This window comes from Saimiri boliviensis, chromosome 5, assembly GCF_048565385.1.
Source record: "Saimiri boliviensis isolate mSaiBol1 chromosome 5, mSaiBol1.pri, whole genome shotgun sequence".
NCBI classification, from domain to species: Eukaryota; Metazoa; Chordata; class Mammalia; order Primates; family Cebidae; genus Saimiri; species Saimiri boliviensis.
This window is the reverse complement of record NC_133453.1, coordinates 50442670-50462097: the sequence shown is the minus strand read 5'-3', so window position 1 is coordinate 50462097 and position 19428 is coordinate 50442670. Positions and strand designations below refer to the sequence as shown.

General features: G+C 36.5%; 1 pseudogene; it reads right to left on the bottom strand.

Annotated features, from left to right (window-relative positions):
- Positions 1 to 5214: 5214 nt before the first annotated feature.
- LOC141584499 (zinc finger MYM-type protein 1 pseudogene) lies at positions 5215 to 11944 on the bottom strand (annotated as a pseudogene).
- Positions 11945 to 19428: the final 7484 nt, after the last annotated feature.

Here is a 19428-nt window from a genome sequence, read left to right as displayed (position 1 = left end):
TAAAATATGCTTATGCTTCTATAATTGATTAATTTCTATAGTAACTGAGCCCTGTGGAATTTCTAAGTCTGCTGGGGTGAGTTTTTAATGATTTCATTTTCCTGGAAAAATCATTCGTTTCATCATCCAAATTTTCCAACTTATTTGCACAGAGTTGTGCAAAGCAGCTTCATAATTCCTTTTGTTTCTGTTATTCTTTTCATCTTCTCATTTCTTTTTTTTTTTTTAAAAAAATCATTGGCTGTATTTTAGTTTGGAAAGTAAATTTATGTGTCTTATTTTCAGTGGATTTCTATCTGTTTCTCCTTGTATATTTTATAGCTTGACTTCTTGCAAGTAATTGCTAAGTTGTTTGGTATACAGATATTCATAACTTATCTTCCTTGTGAGTTCTCATACTTGGCATTGTTTTGAAAGTCTTATAAATGGCTTTTGGGTTTGAGTTCTATATTTACTGATATTCAAATCACTGCCTATGCTTTCTTGTAGTTCATATTTGCTCATACTGTTTTTTTTTTATCTTAATTGAATTGCATTGTCTTAGAAGTATCTCTTGTATACAACACAGGGCTACATTTTGCTTTATAATAGAAGTATATGACTTACTTTGTGCACATGAACTCCAAAAGTCACATCTAACTATGTTTCACTGGTCAAAGCAAGTTACCTGGCAGTCTAGATTGAAAGAGTAGAAATAACCTTTACTCCTAGGGAGAAGTTACACAATATTGTGCCCAATTGGGTGGGGAATGGAGGTACTCCAGGCTGTGAGGTGGACTGCCTGTGTGAGAGCTAACTGGGGAGTGTGGAAGAGATCTGTGTCTGGAGGCAGCTCTCCTACCTGAGTGAACTGTGCAGCAGGGAGACACTCTTACTACTTTTCTAAGGCTTACTTAAGAACCATACATGCACTGTAAGGGAAAGCCAGCATTTCAACTTGTGCTCCTCAGAGTACGTTGATGGCTATTCAGTGTTAACCGAAGAAGCAGGGACAGCCAACATAGAGGGGACATTTTCCCAGTCAAGGAAGGGGACATTTTCTCTCCTCCCTTCCTCTCTTTTGCCCCAATTACAGAAGAACTACAAAGAGTATAGGAGGTATCTGGGAACCAGACCCTTGCCCTTCCTTCTCACTCTAAGCTGATATAACTACAGCTTTTGCCTAAGTTAAGGGAGGGTAGGAGAAGAACTAACAATCAGAATAATGTATTTCTAATGGTTGACAATGGCTGAATGGCTATAGAATCTGGCCGAGATATCATTAAAGGAGTCTCTTCACAGGAAGAAAGAATTTAATAAAGTACAGACATGAAAAAGAAAATAGGAAGCAGAGGTAGGAGATGAAAGAAAGAAGGGGGCATAATTAATATAATATAATGAATAGGATAACTAACAGATTAAAGTAGAAGAGGGAAAGACTGGAGGAAGAGGTATTAAGAACTGATATGTACATAGGGGATTGCGTGGACAGGAGTCTGGAAAGCTGATAACTTCAATTTTTTTAATGAAGTAGGAAGTAAGAATGTCTGCTGAGAAAGAGAGCAACTTGAGCATTGACAAGCTTTAGAATGGTCATTGGAATACTAAGATTGAAATTAACCTAAGGAGGATAAATTAAAAATACTTTTCTCTGTATTTTTATAGCTAGCAGCAAGCTATAAAAGAGGGAAAAAGCTATAAATGAGGGGAAAAAAATTTAAAGGACCAGCTGGAAAAAATAAAATGACATATAAGGACATTAAATAATACATTTTTAGATATATTTACTATCATAAAAACATGAACGTCACCCAAATTAAGTAAATGTAATAAAATTCCAATTTAAATTTGCATAGGGTTTGGAAGGAACTGGATAAAGTGACCTTAAAGGCTATATGGGATAATTAATGTAAAAAAGAAAACTGATGAGGAGTGACCTGCCTCACCAGATTGGAGCATATCATGACCTCCTTACTGGTTTTGGTTTTGGTTTAAAAAAGGATAAGTCAGAAGAATAGAATAGAGAGCTCAGAAATAGGTCCAGTACATGTGGATATTTGATATATAACAAAAATGGTATTTCAGTTAAAAGGAAATAAAATGAGTTATTTTAAAAATGGTGCTGATCCAACATCCTATTAATCTGGAAAAAAAAAAGTATTACTATATTGAGATAAGTCCCAGACTGATGACAGAAAAGAAAAAAGAAATAATAGATTAAAAAAAAAAATATATATATATATATATATACACACAAACATTCTTCAAGTTGTTAATTAATCAAGATAGGACCTAATAGGACCTAGAAGTTATAAAGGACAAGACACACATAATTTCAAAATCTGTGTGACAAATTATTAAATTTAAATAAAAATAAAATGTTATGATTTAATGGAGACTTTTAAAAAGGGAGTGATGGCCGGGCGCGGTGGCTCAAGCCTGTAATCCCAGCACTTTGGGAGGCCGAGGCGGGTGGATCACGAGGTCAAGAGATCAAGACCATCCTGGTCAACATGGTGAAACCCCGTCTCTACTAAAAATACAAAAAATTAGCTGGGCATGGTGGCACGTGCCTGTAATCCCAGCTACTCAGGAGGCTGAGGCAGGAGAATTGCCTGAACCCAGGGGGCGGAGGTTGCGGTGAGCCGAGACCGCGCCATTGCACTCCAGCCTGGGTAACAAGAGCGAAACTCCGTCTCAAAAAAAAAAAAAAAAAAAAAAAAAAAAAAAAAAAAAAAGGGAGTGATACATTAGGGGAAATTATTTATTTGAAACACATGATGGAGAAGATTTAGACTATACAACAGTGCTTACAAATGGTTAAAACATAAACAAAAAGAAACAATGGGCAAATGAGATTTGCAGAAAAGGAAATCCAAATGGCAATAAACATGAAACCATACTCAATCTTGCTGGGAGTTAGGGACATGCAAATAAAATAACAACAATATATCATGTCATAGCCATTAGATTAGCAAAAATTGACAGTGAAAATTGCTGCTGTAGAGATTTCGGGAGAAGAGTATTCTCATATATGTGGAAATGTTCATTGTTTCAGTCTTTCAGAAATCTGGTATTATCCATTGTAATTAAAAATACATTTACCTATCCCATCATAGAAATCTGTCCCATGGAAATAAAATCATTACTATATAAGGTATACACAGTTATGTTTATTGCATTATTGTTTGTATTAATGGAAGACTGGAGATAGAGTGAGCGCCCCTCAGTAGACAAATGGCTCAATATACTCTATTATGGCACACTCATATCATCGGTATCGTTAAAAAATCAATTAAAGAAATCAATTGGGTTCTTAGTAAGGACTTCCCCTGAGCTAGGCCCTCCTTTGATCCTCACCATAACTTTATGTGGTAGGTGGTAATAATTTTACAGGGTAGGAAACTGAAGCACAGAGAGTTTTGAAAAACACACCCAAGGCCTTACAGAACTACATTCAAAATCACTCTATTTTCTCTTTATGCCAGTGGACTTGGAGAGATTTTGAAATATATTGTTCATAAATATGAAAATCTTAATACAGAAAAGTATATTAAATATCACATTATTGTAAAATAAATGACTCCCGAATCTTGTGTACACACACACACACACACATCACAGGATGCTATATATCTAGAATAGGTATGTTCTCCAGAAAAGAAGGTTAAATATTAGGTTGTTAACATTTTTACTTATGGAAGAACTATATTTACTATTCATGATAAAATAAATTATGGATATAATTTCGTAAAGCTATGTATGAAGGAATGACCACCTTTCATGATTATCTGATGGGGGGATGGATTCTATGTGATTTTTATTTTTACCTTTGTTTTTAATTTCTCAATTGTATTTTTTAATGAGCATGCATATTTGAGGGAAGGGGAGACTATATCCATTGTGGGAAAAATTTACATTGATGGGGACATAAAAATGATAAATTTATAAATTCAAGACTATGTCTCCTATGACTCTAGAACTTAGAAGAATTAATGCTAACAAGAAAAGGTTTAATTATTACACATAAGACTTAAAATGTAAGGCTCCAAACATCAGGTCTTGAAAGCAGGGATTTTTAGCAGAAGGAAAATTTAAACTACATTTTAGTATTTGCAGACCTTTCAAACAAGCAGTTTCATTTAAAAACTTGGTGGCATATTTCTCACATTAACAAATTTGAAGTAAATTTAACAGTGTGTTTCACCTGTTGAATAGGAAATGGTAAGAATTTATATATAGATTCTATGTAAATATTTATATACTTTAAATGAATTTTATCATAAACAAGCTGTACTTATATTACTTTTAATGATATTGATTAAATTGTAAATTCCTGAGGGGATTCATAATATCATGTTATCATTTAAGAAGTTCTTTTCTTTTTTGATCCTGTTATCTCTAGCTGTCATCACCTTGACATTACGCAGACCCTATGGTGGAGAGAAAGAGTGAACCCAGGTCCCAAAGTTCTCCCTGAATGGCAGAGCATGCATAAGAGGCAGATCTAAAGTACTGAGGCAGAGCAGATATGATCACAGGGCAGAAGCCTCACAAAAGCAGGGGAAATGTCTCTGTTTGGAGTTGGGCGTGGGCACGAGAATTTCTGTTGCTATCCATTTTGGAGGGAAGACTGCAGAAGGGCTATCCTCAGGGGAGGCCCAGGATTCCTGTAGGGCCTGGAGGTGAAGAGACTTCGGAGACAAGATGACGATGTAGGAAGCTGATTAGCAAGGGATTAGGATTCCAAAGGCTGCAATGGAAGGGGCTGTGATGCAGGATAGTGGGAGTTACCAAAGCTGAGAAAATAGAGAAGGGCTTAGGGAGCTAGACAAGGTAGAAGGTCTAAGCTGGGATTAGGCACTTGCCTTTCTCTCTGTAAAGGAAGGCTATGATTAGCAGTGCCTGGCCTCCACCGAACTGAGTACAAATTATATTGATCCTATAACTGCCTAAGGATCCCAGACACTTGGACTCCGGTATTTGTTACATGGGCATGGTGACAGTGGTGGAGTGGAAGGGCAAAGTCTCCCAGGAGGCTCACGGGAGCTCTGGGTTGATGAGCCAGAGTTCTGATGTTGTGCTGAGCCTTTGCATTCTCACTGTCCATAGAAATCACTTACAATGATTATTTTCGTGAATATAAAACATCTACTCTGTTTATGAGTTAAACTCTGTAGACTCAATTTCTGGGGATTTTTGGTTTTCTTTCCTGAATTCAGGACATGCTCTAGTTCACTTGGGATGTGGGCTGCTAGAGTATCGTGGTTCTGTCATACTTGGCTGTGAGTGAGACTCATTTATTTGAGCTCCCTTTGTTTCGTGACGCTCAGTGTTCCAAATTCTCTCGTCCCTAAGGTCCTTGGCTGATGACTGCTTCGTAACCACATTCTTCTCGCCAACATGATGTGAACTAACAGAGCTTGCCAGCAGCTCTGTGATCTCTTGAGAGATCGCTTTAAGAAAAAAGGCTGAATTCATTGACTCACAATATCAGTCTTTTGGCATACATGGAAGCCAATGAAGAAAGTATGTGAAAAGACAAGTTGTAACAATCCATTGTTAAGAGCCATTGTTGGCCCTTCTAAACTTCTGTTCTTTTAACTTTTGAAACTGCTGTCTTTGTATCTGAAAACATTAAGCTATTATGAACTAGAATTTGCCAATGCCAAATTGGAAGCAATCTTATGAGTTTAAAATGTTGTTGCCAATAAAATGTTATCAAACACTTTCTTTTAGTATTTCAGTGTAGAGTTGAAACATTTCTTTAGATCCAAGCAGGGGAGGTTCATTTTTGAAGATACAAGTTATGAACATTTTAAGAGGGACAATCAGGACCTAGTTGAGGTTTTCATGGGTCTAGTTTTGATGTGACTTTCAATCTCAGGTTATTTTGATCTTTTCTTTCTATTTCTTAAATTAAGTTGCTTTGCAAACAGCTATATTTTTAATGGTCTCAGAGTAGGTTAATAACATGGTCATTTTATGGACTGCTAACGGACATTGTTCTAGTATCCCCAAGCTCTACTTCTAATTTTCCTATCTGTCTGGATGGTACTAGGCTTAGAATAAGATTTTCTTTTCTTAACCATGGTCATAATTATATTTGTCCATGTTTCTCTTTAGTGATCCCCTCCATCAAAGCCCCAAACCCAAATATTAGTCTCTTGGCCTTTTGTTTATAGTTCTTATAACAATTACATAACGTATCTGTGCTTAAAGGGTAGACTTTAAAATTTATTTTCTCCCATTGGGTTTATAAAACATGACGAAATGAAACTGATATTTTAGCTCATAGAATGGGGAAAAAATTGGAATATTGGGATATACTTCTTTCCCATTTAATGAAAATATGACTAGACTTGACCTACACTGATTCAGGAAAGTGATGGTAAGGCAAAATGTTTTAGGTAATTTGCTCTCTTTCTTCATTTGTAATTTTTTTTAAAAAGAAACTTTAAAAAATTAAAAACATATACTAAACATTAACTATAAAAGGATTTCAGTATGAGGGATAATAAATGTTTGAAAGATTCCAAGACAGATAAAGTATAATAATTGCATGGATAAGTAACTTTTAATTCCTGATATAATAGTGACTTTTCTTACTTACATTTACATAAAAGTCTAGTCATACTTGCTTTAAATGAAATCTAATCAAGTACTTACAGATGAAGAATGCTAGATGTAACTGCATATTTGGTCTTAGATGATTCATTAGAAAATCCTTGATTTATAGATAAGCAAACAGTCTCTAAGAGACTTGAACATTTTTTAAAGCTCCCCAGTTATGTAGGGCCAAAACCAGGGTTTCAATTAAATTCTCTGGATTATTAGACATCATTAAATTAAACGTTTTTTTCTAAAATATACATAGTGAAAAGAGGCTTCCATGAATTTCAGGGAGGTCTTTGAGCTGGTGTTTGAAGAAAGACCTTACACTGGGAAATCCTTTCCTCCAGAAATGACCAATATGTCACTTCCTACAGTGACATATTAACTTGTGACTTTATTTGCCTTATCAGTTCTACATGGATGGTCCAGTAGGTTTGAACTCAGAATGTAGATTATACCAGCTGTTAAAAGGCATTTATTTACCCTATCAAGTAGCATACCTATTATAGGCATCTAAAATCATACCAGATTTATTTTTCATAAACAGCACATCTCGGCTTCTCAGGCCTGCATTCTAAACAAGTAACACATAAGTAGACTCTAGGTATAACCATTCCATTATTTACTATTGTCATGTCATCTTTTTTTTTTTTTTTTAAGTTTAAAAACATATTTTATTTCCCACTTCACTAACAGTAGGAGAAAGCCATGGGAAAGTAGATTTGTTGCAAAAGGTACAAAAGTCTATAAAGTATAAGCATACCAAGGTGGAAGCTACACACACACACATATATGATCACGCCACAGATGAAGTATCACTTCACATTGCAGAGGCTGAGTTATGACAATTTCACTGTAACAGTTTATTTGTCTAGAGTTTTGTGGCATTTGAGTCCACACTGAGGAGTTTTTGATACTATTCTCTCATGTTATTTTGGGCAAGTCTTAGAACAAATGAAACAGACTCGGAGAAGCAAGCATAGCAAAGGTTACTGAATTTTGCAGTCATACTTGCTTACTATTGTAGTTATACCTTAAAGATTGTTGCCCCCAAATATAATAATCAGTAATGGAAAAATGGCATTGCTATCTACAGATGTACGCTGATTAGAACCATGGCCTTGAAGAGGCATTTCTAGTATTTCCTTTTCTTTCTTCATTTTGTTTTTCTTCTTCCTTTTTCTCCTTTCTTTCTTTTTTTTTCTTTTTCCTTTTTTTTTTTTTTTTGCATTTTAGGTTTTGGGTACATGTGCAGAACATGCAGGATTGTTGCATAAGTACATACATGGCAATGTGGTTTGCTGCCTCTGTCCCCCCATCACCTATATCTGGCATTTCTCCCCATGTTATCTCTCCCCAACTCCCCACCCTCTGCTGTCCCTCCCCATTACCCCCAGCAGACTCCAGTGTGTGATGCTCCCCTCCCTGTGTCCAAGTGTTCTTATTGTTTAACACTCGCTTATGAGTGAGAACATGCGGTGTTTGATTTTCTGTTCTTGTGTCAGTTTGCTGAGAATGATGGTTTCCAGGTTCATCCATGTCCCTACAAAGGACACGAACTCATCGTTTTTGATGGCTGCATAATATTCCATGGTGTATATGTGCCACATTTTCCTTGTCCAGTCTATCATCAGTGGGCATTTGGGTTGGTTCCAGGTCTTTGCTATTGTAAACAGTGCTGCAATGAACATTCGTGTGCATGTGTCCTTATAGAACAATTTTTAATCCTTTGGATATATACTCAGTAATGGGATTGCTGGGTCAAATGAAATTTCTATTTCTAGGTCCTTGAGGAATCGCCACACTGTCTTCCACAATGGTTGAACTAATTTACACTCCCACCAACAGTGTAAAAGTGTTCCTATTTCTCCACATCCTCTCCAGCATCTGCTGTCTCCAGATTTTTTAATGATCACCATTCTAACTGGCGTGAGATGTTATCTCAATGTAGTTTTGATTTGCATTTCTCTAATGACCAGTGATGATGAGCATTTTTTCATATGTTTGTTAGCGTCATGTATGTCTTCTTTTGTAAAGTGTCTATTCATAGCCTTCACCCACTTTTGAATGGGTTTCTTTGTTTTTTTCTTGTAAATCTGTTTTAGTTCTTTGTAAATTCTGAATATCAGCCCTTTGTCAGATGGGAAGACTGCAAAAATTTTTTTCCCATTCTGTTGGTTGCCAATTCACTCTAATGACTGTTTCTTTTGCCGTGCAGAAGCTGTGGAGTTTGATTAGGTCCCATTTGTCTATTTTGGCTTTTGTTGTCAATGCTTTTGGTGTTTTGGTCATGAAGTCCTTGCCTATGCCTATGCCCTGAATGGTTTTGCCTCAGTTTTCTTCTAAGGTTTTTATGGTGTTAGGTCTTATGTTTAAATCTTTAATCCACCTGGAGTTAATTTTAGTGTAAGGTGTCAGGAAGGGGTCCAGTTTCTGCTTTCTGCACATGGCTAGCCAGTTTTCCCAACACCATTTATTAAACAGGGAATCCTTTCCCCATTGCTTGTTTTTGTCAGGTTTGTCGAAGATCAGATGGTTGTAGATATGCTGTATTTCCTCTGAGGCCTCTGTTCTGTTCCATTGGTCTATATCTCTGTTTTGGCACCAGTACCATGTTGTTTTGATTACTGTAGCCTTGTAGAATAGTTTGAAGTCTGGTAGTGTGATGCCTCCTGCTTTGTTCTTTTTGCTTAGAATCGACTTGGCTATGCGGGCTCTCTTTTGGTTCCATATGAAGTTTAAGGTGTTTTTTTCCAGTTCTTTGAAGAAGGTCATTGGTAGCTTGATGGGGATAGCATTGAATCTGTAAATTACTTTGGGCAGTATGGCCATTTTCACGATATTGTTTCTTCCTAACCATGAACATGGAATGTTTCTCCATCTGTTTATGTCCTATCTTATTTCATTGAGCAGTGGTTTGTAGTTCTCCTTGAAGAGGTGCTTTATGTTTCTTGTTAGTTGTATTCCTAGGTATTTTATTCTCTTTGTAGCAATTGCGAATGGCAGTTCGTTCTTGATTTGGCTCTCTTTAAGTCTGCTATTGGTGTATAGGAATGCTTGTGATTTCTGCACATTGATTTTGAGACTTTGCTGAAGTTACTTATCAGTTTCAGGAGATTTTGGGCTGAGATGATAGGGTCTTCTAGATATGCAATTATATCGTCTGCAAATAGAGACAATTTGACTTCCTCCTTTCCTATTTGAATATGCTTTATTTCTTTTTCTTGCCTGATTGCTCTGGCTAGAACTTCCAGTACTATATTGAATAGGAGTGGTGAGAGAGGGCATCCTTGTCTAGTGCCAGATTTCAAAGGGAATGCTTCCAGTTTTTGCCCATTCAGTATGATACTGACTGTTGGTTTGTCATAAATAGCTTTTATTATTTTGAGATACGTTCTGTCAATACCTAGTTTATTGAGGGTTTTACCATAAATAACTGTTGAATTTTGTCAAAGGCTTTCTCTGCATCAATTGAGATAATCATGTGGTTTTTGTCTTTGGTTCTGTTTATGTGGTGATTTACGTTTATAGACTTGCGTATGGTGAACCAGCCTTGCATCCCCAGGATGAATCCTACTTGATTATGGTGGATACGATTTTTGATGTGCTGTTGCAATTGGCTTGCCGATATTTTGTTGAAGATTTTTGCATCTATGTTCATCATGGATATTGGCCCGAAGTTTTCTTTTCTTGTTGAGTCTCTGCCGGGTTTTGGTATCGGGATGATTTTGGTCTCATAAAGTGATTTGGGAAGGATTCACTCTTTTTGGATTATTTGGAATAGTTTCAGAAGGAATGGTACCAACTCCTCTTTGTATGTCTGGTAGAATTTGGCTGTGAACCCATCTGGACCTGAGCTTTTTCTGGGTAGTAGGCTCTTAATTGCTGCCTCAACTTCAGACCTTGTTATTGGTCTATTCAGGGTTTTGATTTCTTCCTGGTTTAGGCTTAAGAGGATGCAAATGTCCAGGAATTTATCCATTTCTTCCAGGTGTACTAGTTTATGTGCATAGAGTTGTTTGTAATAATCTCTGATGATGGTTTGAATTTCTGTGGAATCTGTGGTGATATCCCCTTTATCATTTTTTATTGCATCGATTTGGTTATTTTCTCTTTTCTTTTTTATTAATCTGGCTAGTGGTCTGTCTATTTTCTTGATCTTAAAAAAAAACAACTCCTGGATTTATTGATTTTTTGAAGGGTTTTTTGTGTCTCTATCTCCTTCAGTTCTGCTCTGATGTTAGTTATTTTTTGTCTTCTGCTAGGTTTTGAGTTTTTTTGATCTTGCTCCTCTAGCTCTTTGAATTTTGACAATAGGGTGTCAATTTTAGACCTCACCTTTCTTTTCATGTGGGCATTTATTGCTATATATTTTCCTCTAGAGACTGCTTTAAATGTGTCCCAGAGATTTTGGTATGTTGTATCTTCATTCTCGCTGGTTTTGAAGAAAATCTTTATTTCTGCCATCATTTCATTGTTTATCCAGTCAACATTCAAGAGCCAGTTGTTCAGTTTCCATGAAGCTGTGCGGTTCTGAGTTAGTTTCTTAATTCTGAGTTCTAACTTGATTGCACTGTGGTCTGAGACACTGGTTGTTATGCCTTCCATTTGAAGTATGTGGGACAGACTAGAGCTGGTGTAACAGTAGGCACCACAGTTCTCACAGCAGTTCATGATGAAGCTGTTAGCAGAGTGAAACTTTGAAAGGCAGGCATTACCACAAAGATTATGATTCACATTCTGGTATTTTACTTCATATTGAATAGTAGCCATCTTCTGGCACATGCTGCACTTGGCCAAAATGCTATTAGTACATATGGTAACAAATGGTTTTCTTTTTTCTTCATATGATGAAAGACAAGATAGGCTGCAAAAAGTTTTGCAAGAGGTAGCATCTTCCAGCTGCACACTGATCACATCCTTTGGATTTAAAATGTCTTTTGAGCAGTTTGAACAAGTTCTCTTAGAAGAAACTGGTGAACTGGCAGATAAAATGTATTCAGTGATGCACGGTATGGAGCAGAAAAGTTGAGTAGATCCTTTCCTCTGATAAGCAGTTTCCCCCTTCTGGAGATTTTTTTTACAACCAGAACAGGAAACCTGAATAGCTGTGGTTGAAACTGAAGGAAGCATTTTTATTCATGCCAGATGATGCCAGGGAAAGCTGAATGTCTGCAGTCACCTCTGAAGCACTCTCTGAAAACACAGTGTTTATGTTCAGTTCATTCTCCTGAGTTCTGGACTGTTGGATGTGACAAAACTCTAATTTCTTCCAGAGACACCCGCCGCCTAAGGCTTCTCGAACAATCCTAGAAGCAAAAGGGCCCCGCCGACCCCGCCCCTCTCCCATCGTGCTGTTTATCTTGTCATCTTATAAAGAGATCTCTTAGACCCAACATAAAAGATCCTTATGTTTGTTTTTGTTGACCTTTCGTCATCCTTTGACTCCTGGCTCAGAAATCAGTTGTAAGACAAAATGCAGTAGCTCAGTATGGATCCCCCTGTTACAGATGCTTATGCAGAAGCAGGAACTGAAAAGTAGAAGTATTCTCTTGTTGGATAATAAAATATTTGCCAGTTCATTAAAACAGGAATGTGTTCTGGACTTTTGGATAAACAGGTTGCATTCATTTTTTTCCCCTTCAGCACCAAAAAGAAAAGACCTATATTCAGGTGATATGAGTTTATTATCTGGAAACAGGAGAGACTTAGAAGACTGCTGGTTCTATTGTGTAATCACTGCCAGAAAAAAGAAAATGGCTTCACATCAACTATCCCAAAATCATTTTGGTAGACATTTCACCTAGTTTATAATTGACATCTCTGTTAATCAAGTTTCCTCAAAGTAATTGTGACCTAGGATACTCCTTTCTGATACAAAGGACATGAAATTTAAATCCAAAGAATACCTCTGGAATAAGATGGTTATGTGAGCAAACATGTTTACTTCTCATAATTTCACCCATACCTTCTTTATGACTAGGAGAGTGGGGGATTCATAAGCAGAATTAACTAGGATATCCTATAGGAAATAGAGAAGTCATTATCTTTGGAAATATGAGTAATTTCAAAATTCTAATACAATAATATTTGAAGTTGTTTATACATATATTGATTTTATAACTTCTGTCTAAGCAAAATATTATTCTTCCCAACCACTCTAGATAATGAAAGTAGTTTGGAAAAAAAACAGTTAAAATCTTTTAAAGGAAAACAAGGCCAAAATAATGTTAAATATATACAGAAGAGAAGCTTGTAATTAAAAGTCATTGAAAAGAAGCTTTGGGGGAAAAGTAGAATTGTTAATAGTGCCACAAAAACAATATTGTATTTCTCACAAAAGAGAGAAACAAATTCTACTTTAATCTCTGCTGTTACATTTATGACTGTCGAGGTAAGGCAATAAGGATTTATTTCTTTTGTGTTCTCCATCAGTAAAACTGGAATGAAAATATTCCTATGGGTGCTTAATAAAATACCAGAAATATAGTAAGCTTTATTTAAGAGCCTTATTTAAGGTTTATCAGTAATAAATATAATTCAAACTTAAGTTCTGATGGGCATATCAGAAGATTCCTTTGGAATTTTCTTAAGACATTCAGCACAGGAAGCAATTTTTTAGGAGACATTTCAATAAGGATATTTTTTGCCTGGAAAAAATGAAGGTAAATTTAAAACTGAGAAATTATATATTTGCCTAGATATTTGAGAGTAAATCTATTTTTCATATTCCACACAAAATAAAAGAATAAAAGTTCTTACATAAGCAAATACTATTAAAAAGCAAGTAGAGTGCATTATATTAAATATGAGTAAGTCTGTTTCAGGATTGACCTCGCCAGGTTTTTGGATCATCTTTATGTAAACATTAGACAACTGTTGTGTTTCTTGACTTTGTAGTTTTAGAAATTAGATTTTCATTAGGTCATCCAGAAGATACCAAGTCCTACAAAACCAAGTCTTGCCCTGTGATTTACAAATCTGAGATCTAGGCCTGAAATTCATAGCCCTAATATATTTATAACTTCCTTTAGTTTTCATCTATTTAACAGACATATCTTGAGTTCCCACTGATTACCAGGCACTCAAGTAGGAACTGGAAATACTTAAAAGACACCATTTCTGCCATTTGAGTGAGGATACGTAAATACAGACGATTTATTATCATTATTTATTGTTATCGATACATACATAACATGGGAAGAACAGGGGAAAGATCTAAATCAATGACTTAGTATGACTAGGCCCTTCGCTACTGGCTCAATGACTCATTTCCCCATTTTCCAGAAAAAAAAATGCATGAATTTTAACCAATAACATGATACTAAGTTCCATATACTCATATGTTTGCATTATATAAGTTTTTAAACCAGTGATTTTAGGATTAAAATCTCATCTATTAAATCTTTTTCAGCCTTCATTTAGAAAGGGAGCATGAGAAGCATTGAAAAGCAAGGCACTATGATCTATACAGAAACCATACATTGGGCTCACAGCTACTGAATGACACTGACTGGTGGAGACAGTTTAGTGAACCTGGTTACTTCAGGGTTTTTCATACTTTTAACTGCAAGACAGAATAGGTTAATTGATGATTTACAGTGAAAAATATATTTTAAAAATTGTTTTGTCTCCTTACAAGTATCTATTTGAAAAACTTAGTTCTGTAATTAAACAGGAAGAAAAAGCTTTATTACCTCTTAAAAGCTTTATTGCCTCTTAAAGGCAAATCAGTCAGATGTGTTGGCTCATGCCTGTTATCCCAGCACTTTGAGAAGCTGAGGTGGGCAGATTACTTGAGTTCAGAAGTTTGAGAGCAGGCCGGGCAACATGTTGAAACCCTGTATCTATTAAAAATACAAAAAATTAGCTGTGTGTGGTAGCACTGTGATCCCAGCTACTGAGGAGGCTGAGTTGGAGGGATTACTTGAGCCAGGGGTGGAGGTTGCAGTGAACCACAATTGCACCACTACACTCCAGCCTGGGTGACAGAGTCAGACTCTGTCTCAAATTAATTGATTGATTGATTGATTGATTGATTAAAGGCAAATTGAATTTTTAAATAATTTATATAAAATATTAGTACTTGAAAGTAAAATTTTTTTCAGTGATTCAATCTGCCATAAATTTTCAATAATGCTTAAGAATTATTTAGTCATTTTCAAATATATTTAATCAGATGTTTCAGAGAAATGCTATTCATTCTCAGATGAGCAGATTTTTGGGATATACTAAATATGGAAAAACCTTCATAGGCTAAAAAGAATAAAAATAAAACTTACATTCCTCAAGTGCATAATATTTGCCAGGTGTTCTATTGCTAGCAGGGATTTCCAGTTTGAGAGCTATTGTAAAGGCAGATGCTGTGGATAGTCTTATCTCTTGGAGTACATATGCATGATTTTTGTTGGTTATACATCTAGGAGTGATCATTTCCAAGTTATATCATAAGTATGTATTAGCTTTAGGTGATAATACTAAAAATTTCCCTAAGTGGTTGCCCCGAGTTTTCCTCCCATTTGCAGTAGAAAAGAATTTCAGAAGCATTTACTTCATCTTTTAAGAACCAGAACCCTGATTATATTATTAGCATTAGAAGTAAATTTAAAAATTTAAAACTAAATAGAGACTGAGTATGGTGGTTCATGCCTGTAATTCCAGCACTTTGGGATGTCAAGCCGGGTGGATCACTTTAAATCAGGAGTTCAAGACCAACCTGGCCAACGTGGTGAAACCCCATCACTAGTAAAAATACAAAAATTAGCCAGAGATGGTGGTGGGTGCCTGCACTCCCAACTACTTGGGAGAGTGATGCAGGAGGATCACTCAAACCTGGAAGACAGAGGTTGCAATGAGCTAAGATCCCTGCCACTGCACTCCAGCCTAGACAACAGAATGAGACTCCATCTCAAAAAAACAACAACGAAAACAAAAACAAAAAAAATCTAATACAAAACAAAAACAAAACAGAATTTCAAGAAATGAAAAAAAAAATGCACTAACAAAAATTAACCCAAAGCATGAGCTAAGTTGAGAATTAAACACAGCTAAAGACAATTTATAGAACTTTCAGTTTACAGAAATTGCTCAATATACAGCACAAAGATATAGATATGGAAAATGTGAGCAATTAAGAGACATTGAAGGTAGAATGGGAAGGTCCAACATATGCCAGAGAGTAGTTCCAGGAGGAGAGAATGGGGGTAGGCAATAGTCAAAGAGATAATAGCTTAACAGTATTTATGTTAGATGATAGACATTAATCCTCAGATTTCAGGAACTCAACACATTTCGAACAGAATAATTAAACACCCATACCTACACATAAAACTTTAGAGTACTAAATATAAGAAAAAATATTAAACTATAAAGATTCCATACAAAGGAATTGAAGAAATGAAATAATATCTTCAAAGAGCTGAGGAAACATTCCTATTGGTTTAGGTTTGAAAATCCATCTAAAATATTTCAGATGGAATGTCAAAGAAAGTTGTATTTAGAAAAAGAATGAGTTTACCACTTAGATCTTGACAGAAAGATTACTAAAGGATGTACTAGCTGCAGAAGTAACTTAAATCTAGAACAAAGGAATATAATATAAGAAGCACTGGTGAACAAAGAAATTAATATTATAACTGGAAAAGAGAAACATGCAAAGCAGTTATTTAAAATCTGAGAGAATAAAATGAACAATGTAATGCTGATAGATTTTAAAACTCAGGGAAAATGGAAAATCTTCTGGAAAAATACAGATTTCCAAAATTGACCCAGCAAGAGTGAAACTTGAATATGTGAAGGAATTTTTTTTTAAATCAACCTTTTTTTTTTTTTTTTTGGCTGAGGTCTGCTACACTTTTGCAAAACAAATTGTTTCTATCATCTTATATAGCCTGTTCCAAAGACTAAAATAAATGGAGTGTTTTACAGCCCATTTCATAAAATCATTATAACATTAATATCAATACAGGAGAACTGTTTAAAAACTATAGGCTGATATCACTCATGAACATAATACAAAAATAAGAAAATACATATGCAAACCCCAAATCCTGCAATGTATTTAAAAAATTACAACCAAGTTGGTTTATTCTAGAAATGAATAAATGGTTTAGCACTTGAAAACATGATATCGCATTAACAGATCAAAGTAGAGAAACCATTTGCTTATCTCTATAGATGGAAAAAAGCATTAAAAAATCACCCATTCGTAAAAAGTATCTTAGAAAACTAGAAATAGAATGGGACTTCCTTAATCTGATTTTCTTAACTGCCAAATTCTACAAGAAACATTGTAATAAAACATAGAAACTTTCCCTTTAAAAGCAAGAACAAAAATAATTCTACTATTGCTACTACTATTCAATTATAGCCAGCAAAGAGGAAAAAAAAAGAAAAAAAGAAAAGTCAATGATATGAGGACTAGAAAGGAAAGACCAATTATTGATTTGATGGAACATTGTCTACATGGAAAATTTAAAAATTGCAGATGAACTATTAGAATTACTGAAAGTTCTGCAAGTTTGGATACGATTCAAAATAATAAGAAAAATTTAGGATATTAGTCTGTTTTCACACTGCTGATAAAGACATATCTGAGACTGGGCAATTTATAAAAGAAACAGGTTTATTGGACTTACAGTTCCACATGGTGGGGAAGGCCTCACAATCATGGCAGAAGGTGAAAGTCACGTCTCACATGGCAGCAGACAACAGAAAAGAGGATTGTGTATGGAAACTCCCCTTTTCAAAAACCATCAGATCTTATGAGACTTACTTATTGTGAGAACAGCACAGGAAAGTCCTGCCCCTATGATTCAATTACCTCCCACTGTGCCCCTCCCATAACATGTGGGAATTCAAGATGAAATGCAGGTGGAGACACAACTAAACCATATCATTCTGCCCCTCGCCCCTCCTAAATCTCATGTAGTCACATTCAAAACACAATCATGCCTTCCCAACAGTCCCCCCAAATCTTAACTCATTCTATCATTAACCCAGAAGTCCACAGACCAAAGTCTTTTCTGAGATGAGGCAAGTTCCTTCTGCCTATGAGCCTGTAAAATCAAAAGCAAGTTAGTTACTTCCTAGATTCAATGGAGGTACAGGCATTGGGTGAATACAGCTGTTCCAAATGGGAGAAATTGGCTGAAACAAAGGGGCGAATGGACCCATGCAAGTCTGAAATCTAGTGGGGCAGTCCAATCTTAAACCTCCAAAATGAATTCCTTTGACTCCATGTCTCACATCCAGGTCATGCTAATGCAAGAGGTGAATTCCCATGTCTTAGGCTGCTCTAACCCTGTGGCTTTGAAGGGTACAGCCTCCCTCCTGGCTGCTTTCATGGGCTGGTGTTGAGCATCTGTGGCTTTTCCAGGTGCATGATGCAAGCTGTCAATGTATCTATCATTATGGTATCTGGGGGATGGTGGCACTCTTCTCACAGCTCCAGTAAGTGGTTCCCCAGTAAGGACCCTGTGGGAGGGCTCCAACCCCACATATCCCTTCCATACTCCCCTAGTAGAGGTTCTCCGCAAGGGCCCTGTCCCTGCAGCAACCTTCTGCCTGAACATCCAGATGTCTTCATACATCTTCTGAAATCTAGGTGGAGGTTCCCAAACCTCAATTCTTGACTTCTTTGCATTTGCAGGCTCGACACCATGCAGAAGCTGCCAAGGCTTGGGGTTTCCAACCTCTGAAATAACAGCCCCAGCTGTACCTTGGCCCCTTTTAGTCATGACTTGAGTGGCTGGAACACAGGGCACCAAGTCCCTAGACTGCACACAGCATGGGTAGCCTGGGCCTGGCCCACAAAACCATGTTTTCCTCCTAGGCCTCAGGCCTGTGATGGGAGGGGCTGCTGTGAAGACTTCTGACATGTCCTGGAGACAATCCTCCCCACTTTGACTTGGGGATTAACATTTGGCTCCTCATTACTTATGCAAATTTCTGCAGCTGGCTTGAATTTCTCCTCAGAAAATGGAATTTTCTTTTCTATTGCATTGTCAGGTTACAAATTTTCTGAACTTTTATGCTCTGCTTCCCTCATAAAACTGAATGCCCTTAACAGCACCCAAGTTACCTCTTGAATCCTTTGCTGCTTAGAAATTTCTTCCATCAGATATCCTAAATCATCTCTTTCAAGTTCAAAGTTCCACAGATCTCTAGGGTGGGGGCAAAATGTCACCAGTCTTTTTGCTTAAACATAATAAGAGTCACTTTTGCTCCAGTTCCCAACAGGTCCCTCATCTCCATCTCAGACAAGCTCAGCCTGGATTTCACTGCCCATATCATTATCAGCATTTTTGTCAAAGCTATTCAACAAGTTTCTATGGAGTTTCAAACTTTCTCACATTTTCATATTTTTCCGAGCCTTTCAAACTGTTCCAATCTCTGCCTGTTACCCAGTTCCAAAGTTGCTTCCACATTTTCAGGTATCTATTCATCAGTGCACCACTCTACTGGTACCAATTTACTGTATTAGTCCATTTTTATGCTGCTGATAAAGACATACCCAAGACTGGGCAATTTAAAAAAGAAAGAGGTTTATTGGACTTACGGTTCCATGTGGCTGGAAAGGCCTCACAATCATGGTGGAAAGTGAAAGGCACATCTCACATGGCAGCAGACAAAAGAAAAGAAATCGATCTTGTGCAGGGAAACTTTTTCAAGACCATCAGATCTCATGAGACTTATTCACTCTCAGGAGAACAGCACAGGAAAGACCTGCCCCCATGATTCACTTACCTCCCACTCTGTCCCTTCCAGAACATATGGGAATTTGAAATGAGATTTGGGTGGGGACACAGCCAAACCATATTATATAGCATTCCT